A 16,423-nucleotide genomic window follows, 5' to 3' on the forward strand; every position below is an offset into this window, starting at 1 on the left:
TGGGAGGCAGTAGATGCTATCTGCATTTCCAGCCCAACCCCTGCCTTTCCCCGGCAGCCCTCACTGTGAGACAATCGGGGAAGACACGCGAATGGCTCCTAGGGGATCCAAGGTTCTGCAGACAGAAGACGGAACCTCCCCACACTCACAATTCCGGGACAAGCTTGACTGTGTGGGGGAGGTTTGGGTTCGCCCTCCTTGCAGCTGATTTTTGTCAAATTATTTCCCTGGCAGGAGGAAGTCCGCTATTTGCCTACCCTGTCCAGGGGGAGGCACTAGATGCTACCTGCATTTCCAGCCCATCCCCCGCCTTTCCCCGGCAGTCCGCACAGGCAGACACTCGGGGAAGACACGCGATGGGCTCCTAGGAGATCCCGGGTGCTGCAGACAGAAGACGGAACCTCCCCACACTCAGAATTCCGGAACACGGCTGACTGTGTGGGGGAGGTTTGGGGCCGCCGTCCACGCAGCTGACTGGTGTCACAGGTGTTCCCTGGCAGGGGGAAGTCCGCTAATTACCTCCTATGACCAGTGGGAGGCAGTAGATGCTATCTGCATTTCCAGCCCAACCCCTGCCTTTCCCCGGCAGCCCTCACTGTGAGACAATCGGGGAAGACACGCGAATGGCTCCTAGGGGATCCAAGGTTCTGCAGACAGAAGACGGAACCTCCCCACACTCACAATTCCGGGACAAGCTTGACTGTGTGGGGGAGGTTTGGGTTCGCCCTCCTCGCAGCTGATTTGTGTCAAATTATTTCCCTGGCAGGAGGAAGTCCGCTATTTGCCTACCCTGTCCAGGGGGAGGCACTAGATGCTACCTGCATTTCCAGCCCATCCCCCGCCTTTCCCCGGCAGTCCGCACAGGCAGACACTCGGGGAAGACACGCGATGGGCTCCTAGGAGATCCCGGGTGCTGCAGACAGAAGACGGAACCTCCCCACACTCAGAATTCCGGAACACGGCTGACTGTGTGGGGGAGGTTTGGGGCCGCCGTCCACGCAGCTGACTGGTGTCACAGGTGTTACCTGGCAAGGAAAATCGCTAATTAATACCCTGTTCAGGGAGAGGCACTAGACGCTACCTGCATTTCCAGCCCGAACCCAGGCTTTCACCGGCAGCCCGCACAGTCAGACACTCGGGGAAGACACGCGAAGGGCTCCTAGGAGATCTGGGGTGATGCAGACCGAAGACGGAACCTCCCCACACTCAGAATTCCGGAACACGGCTGACTGTGTGGGGGAGGTTTGGGGCCGCCGTCCACTCAGCTGACTGGTGTCACAGGTGTTCCCTGGCAGGGGTAATTCCGCTAAATACCTCCCATGTCCATGGGGAGGCACTAGATGCTACCTGCATTTCCAGCCCAACCCCCGCCTTTCCCTGGCAGCACGCACTGGGAGACACTCGGGGAAGACACGCGAAGGGCTCCTAGGAAATCCAAGGTCCTGCAGACAGAAGACGGAACCTCCCCACACTCAGAATTCCGGAACACGGCTGACTGTGTGGTGGAGTTTTGGGGCCGCCGTCCACGCAGCTGACTGGTGTCACAGGTGTTACCTGGCAGGGAAAACCGCTAATTAATACCCTGTTCAGGGAGAGGCACTAGATGCTACCTGCATTTCCAGCCCAACCCCCACCTTTCCCCGGCAGCCCGCAATGGGAGACACTCGGGGAAGACACGCGGATGGCTCCTAGGAAATCCAAGGTCCTGCAGACAGAAGACGGAACCTCCCCACACTCACAATTCTGGAACAAGCCTGACAGTGTGCGGGAGGTTTGGGTCCGCCCTCCTCACAGCTGAGTGGTGTCAAAGGAGTTCCCTGGCAGGGGGAATTCCGCTAATTCCCTACCCTGTCCAGGGGGAGGCACTAGATGCTACCTGCATTTCCAGACAAACCCCAGCCTTTCCCCGGCAGCCCGCAATGGGAAACACTCGGGGAAGATACGTGAAGGGCTCCTAGGAGATCCCGGGTTCTGCAGACCGAATACGGAACCTCCCCACACTCAGAATTCCGGAACACGGCTGACTGTGTGGGGGAGGAATGGGGCCGCCGTCCACGAGGCTGACTGTTGTCACAGGTGTTCCCTGGCAGGGGGAAGTCCGCTAATTACCTCCTATGACCAGGGGGAGGCAATAGATGCTATCTGCATTTCCAGCCCAACCCCCGCCTTTCCCCGGCAGCCCGCACTGGGAGACAATCGGGGAAGACACGTGAATGGCTCCTAGGGGATCCAAGGTTCTGCAGACAGAAGACGGAACCTCCCCACACTCAGAATTCCGGAACACGTCTGACTGTGTGGGGGAGGTTTGGGGCCGCCGTCCACGCAGCTGACTGGTGTCACAGGTGTTCCCTGGCAGGGGGAAGTCCGCTAATTGCCTACCCTGTCCAGGGGGAGGCAATAGATTCTACCTGCATTTCCAGCCCTACCCCCGCCTTTCCGAGGCAGACCTCAATGGGAGACACTCGGGGAAGACACGCGAATGGCTCCTAGGAAATCCAAGGTCCTGCAGACAGAAGACGGGACCTCCCCAAACTCAGAATTCCGGAACACGGCTGACTGTGTGGGGGAGGTTTGGGGCCGCCGTCCACGCAGCTGACTGGTGTCACAGGTGTTACCTGGCAGGGAAAACCGCTAATTAATACCCTGTTCAGGGAGAGGCACTAGATGCTACCTTCATTTCCAGCCCAAACCCAGGCTTTCCCCGGCAGCCCGCACAGTCAGACACTCGGGGAAGACACGCGAAGTGCTCCTAGGAGATCCGGGGTGCTGCAGACAGAAGACGGAACCTCCCCACACTCAGAATTCCGGAACACGGCTGACTGTGTGGGGGAGGTTTGGGGCCGCCGTCCACTCAGCTGACTGGTGTCACAGGTGTTCCCTGGCAGGGGTAATTCTGCTAAATACCTCCCATGTCCAGAGGGAGGCACTAGATGCTACCTGCATTTCCAGCCCAACCCCCGCCTTTCCCTGGCAGCCCGCAATGGGAGACACTCGGGGAAGACACGCGAATGGCTACTACAGATCCAAGGTCCTGCACACAGAAGACGGAACCTCCCCACACTCAGAATTCCGGAACACGGCTGACTGTGTGGGGGAGGTTTGGGTCCGCCCTCCTCGCAGCTGAGTTGTGTCAAAGGAGTTCCCTGGCAAGAGGAATTCCGCTAATTGCCTACCCTGTCCAGGGGGAGGCACTAGATGCTACCTGCATTTCCAGCCCAACCCCCGCATGTCCCCGGCAGACCGCACAGGCAGACACTCGGGGAAGACACGCGAAGGGCCCTAGGAGATCCCGGGTGATGCAGACAGAAGATGGAACCTCCCCACACTCAGAATTCCGGAACACGGCTGACTGTGTGGGGGAGGTTTGTGGCCGCCGTCCACGCAGCTGACTGGTGTCACAGGTGTTCCCTGGCAGGGGGAAGTCCGCTAATTGCCTACCCTGTCCAGGGGGAGGCAATAGATTCTACCTGCATTTCCAGCCCAACCCCCGCCTTTCCAAGGCAGACCTCAATGGGAGACACTCGGGGAAGACACGCGAATGCCTCCTAGGAAATCCAAGGTCCTGCAGATAGAAGACGGAATCTCCCCACACTCAGAAATCCGGAAGACGGCTGACTGTGTGGGGGAGGTTTGGGGCCGCCGTCCACGCAGGTGACTGGTGTCACAGGTGTTACCTGGCAGGGAAAACCGCTAATTAATACCCTGTTCAGGGAGAGGCACTAGATGCTACCTGCATTTCCAGCCCAACCCCCGCTTTCCGCGGCAGTCCGCACAGGCAGACACTCGGGGAAGACACGCGAAGGGCTCCTAGGATATCCCGGGTGCTGCAGACAGAAGACTTAACCTCCCCACACTCACAATTCCGGAACACGGCTGACTGGGTGGGGGAGGTTTGGGGCCGCCGTCCACGCAGCTGACTGGTGTCACAGCTGTTCCCTGGCAGGGGGAAGTCCGCTAATTACCTCCCAACTCCAGGGGGATGCACTAGATGCTACCTGCATTTCCAGCCCAACCCCCAACTTTCCCCGGCAGCCCGCAATGGGAGACACTCGGGGAAGACACGCGGATGGCTCCTAGGAAATCCAAGGTCCTGCAGACAGAAGACGGAACCTCCCCACACTCACAATTCCGGAACAAGCCTGACAGTGTGCGGGAGGTTTGGGTCCGCCCTCCTCGCAGCTGAGTGGTGTCAAAGGAGTTCCCTGGCAGGGGGAATTCCGCTAATTCCCTACCCTGTCCAGGGGGAGGCACTAGATGCTACCTGCATTTCCAGCCCAACCCCCGCATTTCCCCGGCAGCCCGCAATGGGAGACACTCGGGGAAGACACGCGAATGGCTCCTGGGAAATCCAAGGTCCTGCAGACAGAAGACGGAACATCCCCACACTCAGAATTCCGGAACACGGCTGACTGTGTGGGGGAGGTTTGGGGCCGCCGTCCACGCAGCTGACTGGTGTCACAGGTGTTACCTGGCAGGGAAAACCGCTAATTAATACCCTGTTCAGGGAGAGGCACTAGATGCTACCTTCATTTCCAGCCCAAACCCAGGCTATCCCCGGCAGCCCGCACAGTCAGACACTCGGGGAAGACACGCGAAGGGCTCCTAGGTGATCCGGGGTGCTGCAGACAGAAGACGGAACCTCCTCACACTCAGAATTCTGGAACACGGCTGACTGTGTGGGGGAGGTTTGGGGCCGCCGTCCACTCAGCTGACTGGTGTCACAGGTGTTCCCTGGCAGGGGTAATTCTGCTAAATACCCCCCATGTCCAGAGGGAGGCACTAGATGCTACCTGCATTTCCAGCCCAACCCCCGCCTTTCCCTGGCAGCCCGCACTGGGAGACACTCGGGGATGACACGCGAATGGCTACTACAGATCCAAGGTCCTGCACACAGAAGACGGAACCTCCCCACACTCACAATTCCGGAACAAGCCTGACTGTGTGGGGGAGGTTTGGGGCCGCCGTCCACGCAGCTGACTGGTGTCACAGGTGTTACCTGGCAGGGGAAATCTGCTAACAAAATCCCCTGTCCAGGGAGAGGCAATAGATGCTACCTGCATTTCCAGCCCAACCCTTCACATTTCCCCGGTAGCCCGCAATGTGAGACACTCGGGGAAACACGTGAAGGGCTCCTAGGAAATCCCGGGTGCCTCAGACAGAACACGGAACCTCCCCACACTCAGAATTCCGGAACACGGCTGACTGTGTGTGGGAGGTTTGGGGCCGTCGTCCACGCAGTTGACTGGTGTCAAAGGTGTTCCCCGGCAGGGGGAAGTCCGCTAATTACCTACCCTGTCCAGGGGGAGGCACTTGATGCTTCCTGAATTTCCAGCCCAACCCCCGCCTTTCCCCGGAAGCTCGCAATTGGAGACACTCGGGGAAAACACGCGGATGGCTCCTATGAAATCCAAGGTCCTGCAGACAGAAGACGGAACCTCCCCACACTCACAATTCCGGAATAAGCCTGACTGTGTGTGGGAAGTTTGGGTCCGCCCTCCTCGCAGCTGAGTGGTGTCAAAGGAGTTCGCTGGCAGGAGGAAGTCCGCTAATTGCCTACCCTGTCCAGGGGGAGGCACTAGATGCTACCTGCATTTCCAGCCCAACCCCCAACTTTCCGCGGCAGCCCGCAATTGGAGACACTCGGGGAAGACACGCGGATGGCTCCTATGAAATCCAAGGTCCTGCAGACAGAAGACGGAACCTCCCCACACTCACAATTCCGGAACAAGCCTGACTGTGTTGGGGAGGTTTGGGGCCACACTCCTCGCAGCTGAGTGGTGTCAAAGGAGTTCGCTGGCAGGAGGAAGTCCTCTAATTGCCTACCCTGTCCAGGGGGAGGCACTAGATGCTACCTGCATTTCCAGCCCAACCCCCGCATTTCCCCGGCAGCCCTCAATGGGAGATACTCGGGGAAGACACGCGAGTGGCTCCAAGGAAATCGAAGGTCCTGCAGACAGAAGACGGAACCTCCCCACACTCAGAATTCCGGAACAAGGCTGACTGTGTGGGGGAGGTTTGGGGCCGCCGTCCACGCAGCTGACTGGTGTCACAGGTGTTACCTGGCAGGGAAAACCGCTAATTAATACCCTGTTCATGGAGAGGCACTAAATGCTACCTGCATTTCCAGCCCAACCCCCGCCTTTCCCCGGCAGTCCGCACAGGCAGACACACGGGGAAGGCACGTGAAGGGCTCCTAGGAGATCCCGGGTTCTGCAGACCGAATACGGAACCTCCCCACAATTACAATTCCGGAACACGGCTGACTGTGTGGGGGAGGAATGGGGCCGCCGTCCACGAGGCTGACTGGTGTCACAGGTGTTCCCTGGCAGGGGGAAGTCCGCTAATTACCTCCTATGATCAGGGGGAGGCACTAGATGCTATCTGCATTTCCAGCCCAACCCCCGCCTTTCCCCGGCAGCCCGCACTGGGAGACAATCGGGGAAGTCACGCGAATGGCTCCTAGGGGATCCAAGGTTCTGCAGACAGAAGACGGAACCTCCCCACACTCACAATTCCTGATCAAGCCTGACTGTTTGGGGGAGGTTTGGGTCCGCCCTCCTCGCAGCTGAGTGGTGTCAAAGGAGTTCCCTGGCAGGGGGAATTCCGCTAATACCCTACCCTGTCCAGGGGGAGGCACTAGATGCTACCTGCATTTCCAGCCCAACCCCCGCATTTCCCCGGCAGCCCGCAATGGGAAACACTCGGGGAAGACACGCGAATGGCTCCTAGGAAATCCAAGGTCCTGCAGACAGAAGACGGAACCTCCCCACACTCAGAATTCCGGAACACGGCTGACTGTGTGGGGGATGTTTGGGGCCGCCGTCCACTCAGCTGACTGGTGTCACAGGTGTTCCCTGGCAGGGGTAATTCTGCTAAATACCTCCCATGTCCAGAGGGAGGCACTAGATGCTACCTGCATTTCCAGCCCAACCCCCGCCTTTCCCTGGCAGCCCGCACTGGGAGACACTCGGGGAAGACACGCGAATGGCTACTACAGATCCAAGGTCCTGCACACAGAAGACGGAACCTCCCCACACTCACAATTCCGGAACAAGCATGACTGTGTGGGGGAGGTTTGGGGCCGCCGTCCACGCAGCTGACTGGTGTCACAGGTGTTACCTGGCAGGGGAAATCCGCTAACAAAATCCCCTGTCCAGGGAGAGGCAATAGATGCTACCTGCATTTGCAGCCCAACCCTTCACATTTCCCCGGCAGCCCGCAATGTTAGACACTCCGGGAAACACGCGAAAGGCTCCTAGGAGATCCCGGGTCCCTCAGACAGAACACGGAACCTCCCCACACTCAGAATTCCGGAACACGGCTGACTGTGTGGGGGAGGTTTGTGGCCGCCGTCCACGCAGCTGACTGGTGTCACAGGTGTTACCTGGCAGGGAAAACCGCTAATTAATACCCTGTTCAGGGAGAGGCACTAGATGCTACCTTCATTTCCAGCCCAACCCCCGCCTTTCCCCGGAAGCCCGCAATTGGAGACACTCGGGGAAAACACGCAGATGGCTCCTATGAAATCCAAGGTCCTGCAGACAGAAGACGGAACCTCCCCACACTCACAATTCCGGAACAAGCCTGACTGTGTGTGGGAAGTTTGGGTCCGCCCTCCTCGAAGCTGAGTGGTGTCAAAGGAGTTCGCTGGCAGGAGGAAGTCCGCTAATTGCCTACCCTGTCCAGGGGGAGGCACTAGATGCTACCTGCATTTCCAACAAAACCCCCGCCTTTCCCCGGCAGCCCTCAATGGGAGACACTCGGGGAAGACACGCGAATGGCTCCTAGGAAATCCAAGGTCATGCAGACAGAAGACGGAACCTCCCCACACTCAGAATTCCGGAACACGGCTGACTGTGTGGGGGAGGTTTGGGGCCGCCGTCCACGCAGCTGACTGGTGTCACAGGTGTTACCTGGCAGGGAAAACCGCTAAATAATACCCTGTTCAGGGAGAGGCACTAGATGCTACCTGCATTTCCAGCCCGAACCCAGGCTTTCACCGGAAGCCCGCACAGTCAGACACTCGGGGAAGACACGCGAAGTGCTCCTAGGAGATCCGGGATGCTGCAGACAGAAGACGGAACCTCCCCACACTCAGAATTCCGGAACACGGCTGACTGTGTGGGGGAGGAATGGGGCCGCCGTACACGAGGCTGACGGGTGTCACAGGTGTTCCCTGGCAGGGGGAAGTCCGCTAATTACCTCCTATGACCAGTGGGAGGCATTAGATGCTATCTGCATTTCCAGCCCAACCCCTGCCTTTCCCCGGCAGCCCTCACTGTGAGACAATCGGGGAAGACACGCGAATGGCTCCTAGGGGATCCAAGGTTCTGCAGACAGAAGACGGAACCTCCCCACACTCACAATTCCGGAACAAGCCTGACTGTGTGCGGGAGGTTTGGGTCCGCCCTCATCGCAGCTGAGTTGTGTCAAATTATTTCCCTGGCAGGAGGAAGTCCGCTAATTGCCTACCCTGTCCAGGGGGAGGCACTAGATGCTACCTGCATTTCCAGCCCATCCCCCGCCTTTCCCCGGCAGTCCGCACAGGCAGACACTCGGGGAAGACACGCGATGGGCTCCTAGGAGATCCCGGGTGCTGCAGACGGAAGACGGAACCTCCCCACACTCAGAATTCCGGAACACGGCTGACTGTGTGGGGGAGGTTTGGGGCCGCCGTCCACTCAGCTGACTGGTGTCACAGGTGTTCCCTGGCAGGGGTAATTCCGCTAAATACCTCCCATGTCCAGGGGGAGGCACTAGATGCTACCTGCATTTCCAGCCAAAAACCAGGCTTTCCCCGGCAGCCCGCACAGTCAGACACTCGGGGAAGACACGCGAAGGGCTCCTAGGAGATCCGGGGTGCTGCAGACAGAAGACGGAACCTCCCCACACTCAGAATTCCGGAACACGGCTGACTGTGTGGGGGAGGTTTGGGGCCGCCGTCCACTCAGCTGACTGGTGTCACAGGTGTTCCCTGGCAGGGGTAATTCTGCTAAATACCTCCCATGTCCAGAGGGAGGCACTAGATGCTACCTGCATTTCCAGCCCAACCCCCGCCTTTCCCTGGCAGCCCGCACTGGGAGACACTCGGGGAAGACACGCGAATGGCTACTACAGATCCAAGGTCCTGCACACAGAAGACGGAACCTCCCCACACTCACAATTCCGGAACAAGCATGACTGTGTGGGGGAGGTTTGGGGCCGCCGTCCACGCAGCTGACTGGTGTCACAGGTGTTACCTGGCAGGGGAAATCCGCTAAAAAAATCCCCTGTCCAGGGAGAGGCAATAGATGCTACCTGCATTTCCAGCCCAACCCTTCACATTTCCCCGGCAGCCCGCAATGTGAGACACTCGGGGAAACACGCGAAAGGCTCCTAGGAGATCCCGGGTGCCTCAGACAGAACACGGAACCTCCCCACACTCAGAATTCCGGAACACGGCTGACTGTGTGGGGGAGGTTTCGGGCCGTCGTCCACGCAGTTGACTGGTGTCAAAGGTGTTCCCCGGCAGGGGGAATTCCGCTAATTGCCTACCCTGTCCAGGGGGAGGCACTAGATGCTACCTGCATTTCCAGCCCAACCCCCGCATGTCCCCGGCAGACCGCACAGGCAGACACTCGGGGAAGACACGCGAAGGGCTCCTAGGAGATCCCGGGTGCCTCAGACAGAAGACGGAACCTCCCCACACTCAGAATTCCGGAACACGGCTGACTGTGTGGGGGAGGTTTGGGGCCGACGTCCACGCAGCTGACTGGTGTCACAGGTGTTCCCTGGCAGGGGGAATTCCGCTAATTGCCTACCCAGTCCAGGGGGAGGCAATAGATTCTAACTGCATTTCCAGCCCAACCCCCGCCTTTCCGAGGCAGACCTCAATGGGAGACACTCGGGGAAGACACGCGAATGCCTCCTAGGAAATCCAAGGTCCTGCAGAGAGAAGACGGAAACTCCACACTCAGAATTCCGGAACACGTCTGACTGTGTGGGGGAGGTTTGGGGCCGCCGTCCACGCAGCTGACTGGTGTCACAGGTGTTCCCTGGCAGGGGTAATTCTGCTAAATACCTCCCATGTCCAGAGGGAGGCACTAGATGCTACCTGCATTTCCAGCCCAACCCCCGCCTTTCCCTGGCAGCCCGCACTGGGAGACACTCGGGGAAGACACGCGAATGGCAACTACAGATCCAAGGTCCTGCACACAGAAGACGGAACCTCCCCACACTCACAATTCCGGAACAAGCCTGACTGTGTGGGGGAGGTTTGGGGCCGCCGTCCACGCAGCTGACTGGTGTCACAGGTGTTACCTGGCAGGGGAAATCCGCTAACAAAATCCCCTGTCCAGGGAGAGGCAATAGATGCTACCTGCATTTCCAGCCCAACCCTTCATATTTCCCCGGCAGCCCGCAATGTGAGACACTCGGGGAAACACGCGAAGGGCTCCTAGGAGATCCCGGGTGCCTCAGACAGAACACGGAACCTCCCCACACTCAGAATTCCGGAACACGGCTGACTGTGTGGGGGAGGTTTGGGGCCGACGTCCACGCAGCTGACTGGTGTCACAGGTGTTACCTGGCAGGGAAAACCGCTAATTAATACCCTGTTCAGGGAGAGGCACTAGATGCTACCTTCATTTCCAGCCCAACCCCCGCCTTTCCCCGGAAGCCCGCAATTGGAGACACTCGGGGAAAACACTCGGATGGCTCCTATGAAATCCAAGGTTCTGCAGACAGAAGACGGAACCTCCCCACACTCACAATTCCGGAACAAGCCTGACTGTGTGTGGGAAGTTTGGGTCCGCCCTCCTCGCAGCTGAGTGGTGTCAAAGGAGTTCGCTGGCAGGAGGAAGTCCGCTAATTGCCTACCCTGTCCAGGGGGAGGCACTAGATGCTACCTGCATTTCCAGCCCAACCCCCGCATTTCCCCGGCAGCCCTCAATGGGAGACACTCGGGGAAGACACGCGAGTGGCTCCTAGGAAATCCAACGTCCTGCAGACAGAAGACGGAACCTCCCCACACTCACAATTCCGGAACAAGCATGACTGTGTGGGGGAGGTTTGGGGCCGCCGTCCACGCTGCTGACTGGTGTCACAGGTGTTACCTTGCAGGGGAAATCCGCTAATTAAATCCCCTGTCCAGGGAGAGGCAATAGATGCTACCTGCATTTCCATCCCAACCCTTCGCCTTTCCCCGGCAGCCCGCAATGTGAGAAACTCGGGGAAGACACGCGAAGGGCTCCTAGGAGATCCCGGGTTCCTCAGACAGAACACGGAACCTCCCCACACTCAGAATTCCGGAACACGGCCGACTGTTTGGGGGAGGTTTGGGGCCGTCGTCCACGCAGCTGACTGGTGCCAAAGGTGTTCCCCGGCAGGGGTAAGTCCGCTAATTACCTCCTATGACCAGTGGGAGGCAGTAGATGCTATCTGCATTTCCAGCCCAACCCCTGCCTTTCCCCGGCAGCCCTCACTGTGAGACAATCGGGGAAGACACGCGAATGGCTCCTAGGGGATCCAAGGTTCTGCAGACAGAAGACGGAACCTCCCCACACTCACAATTCCGGGACAAGCTTGACTGTGTGGGGGAGGTTTGGGTTCGCCCTCCTCGCAGCTGATTTGTGTCAAATTATTTCCCTGGCAGGAGGAAGTCCGCTATTTGCCTACCCTGTCCAGGGGGAGGCACTAGATGCTACCTGCATTTCCAGCCCATCCCCCGCCTTTCCCCGGCAGTCCGCACAGGCAGACACTCGGGGAAGACACGCGATGGGCTCCTAGGAGATCCCGGGTGCTGCAGACAGAAGACGGAACCTCCCCACACTCAGAATTCCGGAACACGGCTGACTGTGTGGGGGAGGTTTGGGGCCGCCGTCCACGCAGCTGACTGGTGTCACAGGTGTTCCCTGGCAGGGGGAAGTCCGCTAATTACCTCCTATGACCAGTGGGAGGCAGTAGATGCTATCTGCATTTCCAGCCCAACCCCTGCCTTTCCCCGGCAGCCCTCACTGTGAGACAATCGGGGAAGACACGCGAATGGCTGCTAGGGGATCCAAGGTTCTGCAGACAGAAGACGGAACCTCCCCACACTCCAAATTCCGGGACAAGCTTGACTGTGTGGGGGAGGTTTGGGTTCGCCCTCCTCGCAGCTGATTTGTGTCAAATTATTTCCCTGGCAGGAGGAAGTCCGCTATTTGCCTACCCTGTCCAGGGGGAGGCACTAGATGCTACCTGCATTTCCAGCCCATCCCCCGCCTTTCCCCGGCAGTCCGCACAGGCAGACACTCGGGGAAGACACGCGATGGGCTCCTAGGAGATCCCGGGTGCTGCAGACAGAAGACGGAACCTCCCCACACTCAGAATTCCGGAACACGGCTGACTGTGTGGGGGAGGTTTGGGGCCGCCGTCCACGCAGCTGACTGGTGTCACAGGTGTTACCTGGCAGGGAAAACCGCTAATTAATACCCTGTTCAGGGAGAGGCACTAGACGCTACCTGCATTTCCAGCCCGAACCCAGGCTTTCACCGGCAGCCCGCACAGTCAGACACTCGGGGAAGACACGCGAAGGGCTCCTAGGAGATCTGGGGTGCTGCAGACAGAAGACGGAACCTCCCCACACTCAGAATTCCGGAACACGGCTGACTGTGTGGGGGAGGTTTGGGGCCGCCGTCCACTCAGCTGACTGGTGTCACAGGTGTTCCCTGGCAGGGGTAATTCCGCTAAATACCTCCCATGTCCATGGGGAGACACTAGATGCTACCTGCATTTCCAGCCCAACCCCCGCCTTTCCCTGGCAGCACGCACTGGGAGACACTCGGGGAAGACACGCGAAGGGCTCCTAGGAAATCCAAGGTCCTGCAGACAGAAGACGGAACCTCCCCACACTCAGAATTCCGGAACACGGCTGACTGTGTGGTGGAGGTTTGGGGCCGCCGTCCACGCAGCTGACTGGTGTCACAGGTGTTACCTGGCAGGGGAAATCCGCTAACAAAATCCCCTGTCCAGGGAGAGGCAATAGATGCTACCTGCATTTCCAGCCCAACCCTTCACATTTCCCCGGCAGCCCGCAATGTGAGACACTCGGGGAAACACGCGAAGGGCTCCTAGGAGATCCCGGGTGCCTCAGACAGAACACGGAACCTCGCCACACTCAGAATTCCGGAACACGGCTGACTGTGTGGGGGAGGTTTGGGGCCATCGTCCACGCAGTTGACTGGTGTCAAAGGTGTTCCCCGGCAGGGGGAAGTCCGCTAATTGCCTACCCTGTTCAGGGGGAGGCACTAGATGCTACCTGCATTTCCAGCCCAACCCCCGCATGTCCCCGTCAGACCGCACAGGCAGACACTCGGGGAAGACAAGCGAAGGGCTCCTAGGAGATCCTGGGTGATGCAGACAGAAGATGGATCCTCCCCACACTCAGAACTCCGGAACACGGCTGACTGTGTGGGGGAGGTTTGGGGCCGCCTTCCACGCAGCTGACTGGTGTCACAGGTGTTCCCTGGCAGGGGGAAGTCCGCTAATTGCCTAACCTGTCCAGGGGGAGGCAATAGATTCTACCTGCATTTCCAGCCCAACCACCGCCTTTCCGAGGCAGACCTCAATGGGAGACACTCGGGGAAAACACGCGAATGCCTCCTAGGAAATCCAAGGTCCTGCAGAGAGAAGACGGAACCTCCCGACACTCAGAATTCCGGAACACGGCTGACTGTGTGGGGGAGGTTTGGGGCAGCCGTCCACGCAGCTGACTGGTGTCACAGGTGTTACCTGGCAGGGAAAACCGCTAATTAATACCCTGTTCAGGGAGAGGCACTAGATGCTACCTGCATTTCCAGCCCAAACCCAGCTTTTCCGCGGCAGTCCGCACAGGCAGACACTCGGGGAAGACACGCGAAGGGCTCCTAGGATATCCCGGGTGCTGCAGACCGAAGACGGAACCTCCCCACTCTCAGAATTCCGGAACACGGCTGACTGTGTGGGGGAGGTTTGGGGCCGCCGTCCACGCAGCTGACTGGTGTCACAGGTGTTCCCTGGCAGGGGGAATTCCGCTAATTACCTCCCAACTCCAGGGGGATGCACTAGATGCTACCTGCATTTCCAGCCCAACCCCCGCATTTCCCCGGCAGCCCGCAATGGGAGACACTCGGGGAAGACACGCGAATGGCTCCTAGGAAATCCAAGGTCCTGCAGACAGAAGATGGAACCTCCCCACACTCAGAATTCCGGAACACGGCTGACTGAGTGGGGGAGGTTTGGGGCCGCCGTCCACTCAGCTGACTGGTGTCACAGGTGTTCCCTGGCAGGGGTAATTCTGCTAAATACCTCCCATGTCCAGAGGGAGGCACTAGATGCTACCTGCATTTCCAGCCCAACCCCCGCCTTTCCCTGGCAGCCCGCACTGGGAGACACTCGGGGAAGTCACGCGAATGGCTACTACAGATCCAAGGTCCTGAACACAGAAGACGGAACCTCCCCACACTCACAATTCCGGAACAAGCATGACTGTGTGGGGGAGGTTTGGGGCCGCCGTCCACGCAGCTGACTGGTGTCACAGGTGTTACCTGGCAGGGGAAATCCGCTAACAAAATCCCCTGTCCAGGGAGAGGCAATAGATGCTACCTGCATTTCCAGCCCAACCCTTCATATTTCCCCGGCAGCCCGCAATGTGAGACACTCGGGGAAACACGCGAAGGGCTCCTAGGAGATCCCGGGTGCCTCAGACAGAACACGTAACCTCCCAACACTCAGAATTCCGGAACACGGCTGACTGTGTGGGGGAGGTTTGGGGCCGTCGTCCACGCAGTTGACTGGTGTCAAAGGTGTTCCCCGGCAGGGGGAAGTCCGCTAATTGCCTACCCTGTCCAGGGGGAGGCACTAGATGCTTCCTGCATTTCCAGCCCAACCCCCGCCTTTCCCCGGAAGCCCGCAATTGGAGACACTCGGGGAAAACACGCGGATGGCTCCTATGAAATCCAAGGTCCTGCAGACAGAAGACGGAACCTCCCCACACTCACAAATCCGGAACAAGCCTGACTGTGTTTGGGAAGTTTGGGTCCGCCCTCCTCGCAGCTGAGTGGTGTCAAAGGAGTTCGCTGGCAGGAGGAAGTCCGCTAATTGCCTACCCTGTCCAGGGGGAGGCACTAGATGCTACCTGCATTTCCAGCCCAACCCCCAACTTTCCACGGCAGCCCGCAATTGGAGACACTCGGGGAAGACACGCGGATGGCTCCTATGTAATCCAAGGTCCTGCAGACAGAAGACGGAACCTCCCCACACTCACAATTCCGGAACAAGCCTGACTGTGTTGGGGAGGTTTGGGGCCACCCTCCTCGCAGCTGAGTGGTGTCAAAGGAGTTCGCTGGCAGGAGGAAGTCCTCTAATTGCCTACCCTGTCCAGGGGGAGGCACTAGATGCTACCTGCATTTCCAGCCCAACCCCCGCATTTCCCCGGCAGCCCTCAATGGGAGACACTCGGGGAAGACACGCGAGTGGCTCCTAGGAAATCCAAGGTCCTGCAGACAGAAGACGGAACCTCCCCACACTCAGAATTCCGGAACACGGCTGACTGTGTGGGGGAGGTTTGGGGCCGCCGTCCACGCAGCTGACTGGTGTCACAGGTGTTACCTGGCAGGGAAAACCGCTAATTAATACCCTGTTCATGGAGAGGCACTAAATGCTACCTGCATTTCCAATCCAACCCCCGCCTTTCCCCGGCAGTCCGCACAGGCAGACACACGGGGAAGGCACGCGAAGGGCTCCTAGGAGATCCCGGGTTCTGCAGACCGAATACGGAACCTCCCCACAATCAGAATTCCGGAACACGTCTGACTGTGTTGGGGATGAATGGGGCCGCCGTCCACGAGGCTGACTAGTGTCACAGGTGATCCCGGGCAGGGGGAAGTCCGCTAATTACCTCCTATGATCAGGGGGAGGCACTAGATGCTATCTGCATTTCCAGCCCAACCCTTCGCCTTTCCCCGGCAGCCCGCACTGGGAGACAATCGGGGAAGACTCGCGAATGGCTCCTAGGGGATCCAAGGTTCTGCAGACAGAAGACGGAACCTCCCCACACTCACAATTCCGGATCAAGCCTGACTGTGTGGGGGAGGTTTGGGTCCGCCCTCCTCGCAGCTGAGTGGTGTCAAAGGAGTTCGCTGGCAGGAGGAAGTCCGCTAATTGCCTACCCTGTCCAGGGGGAGGCACTAGATGCTACCTGCATTTCCAGCCCAACCCCCGCATTTCCCCGGCAGCCCTCAATGGGAGACACTCGGGGAAGACACGCGAGTGGCTCCTAGGAAATCCAACGTCCTGCAGACAGAAGACGGAACCTCCCCACACTCACAATTCCGGAACAAGCATGACTGTGTGGGGGAGGTTTGGGGCCGCCGTCCACGCTGCTGACTGGTGTCACAGGTGTTACCTTGCTGGGGAAATCCGCTAA

Source organism: Camelus dromedarius, unplaced genomic scaffold (assembly GCF_036321535.1).
Source record: "Camelus dromedarius isolate mCamDro1 unplaced genomic scaffold, mCamDro1.pat HAP1_SCAFFOLD_155, whole genome shotgun sequence".
In the NCBI taxonomy this organism is placed as follows: Eukaryota; Metazoa; Chordata; class Mammalia; order Artiodactyla; family Camelidae; genus Camelus; species Camelus dromedarius.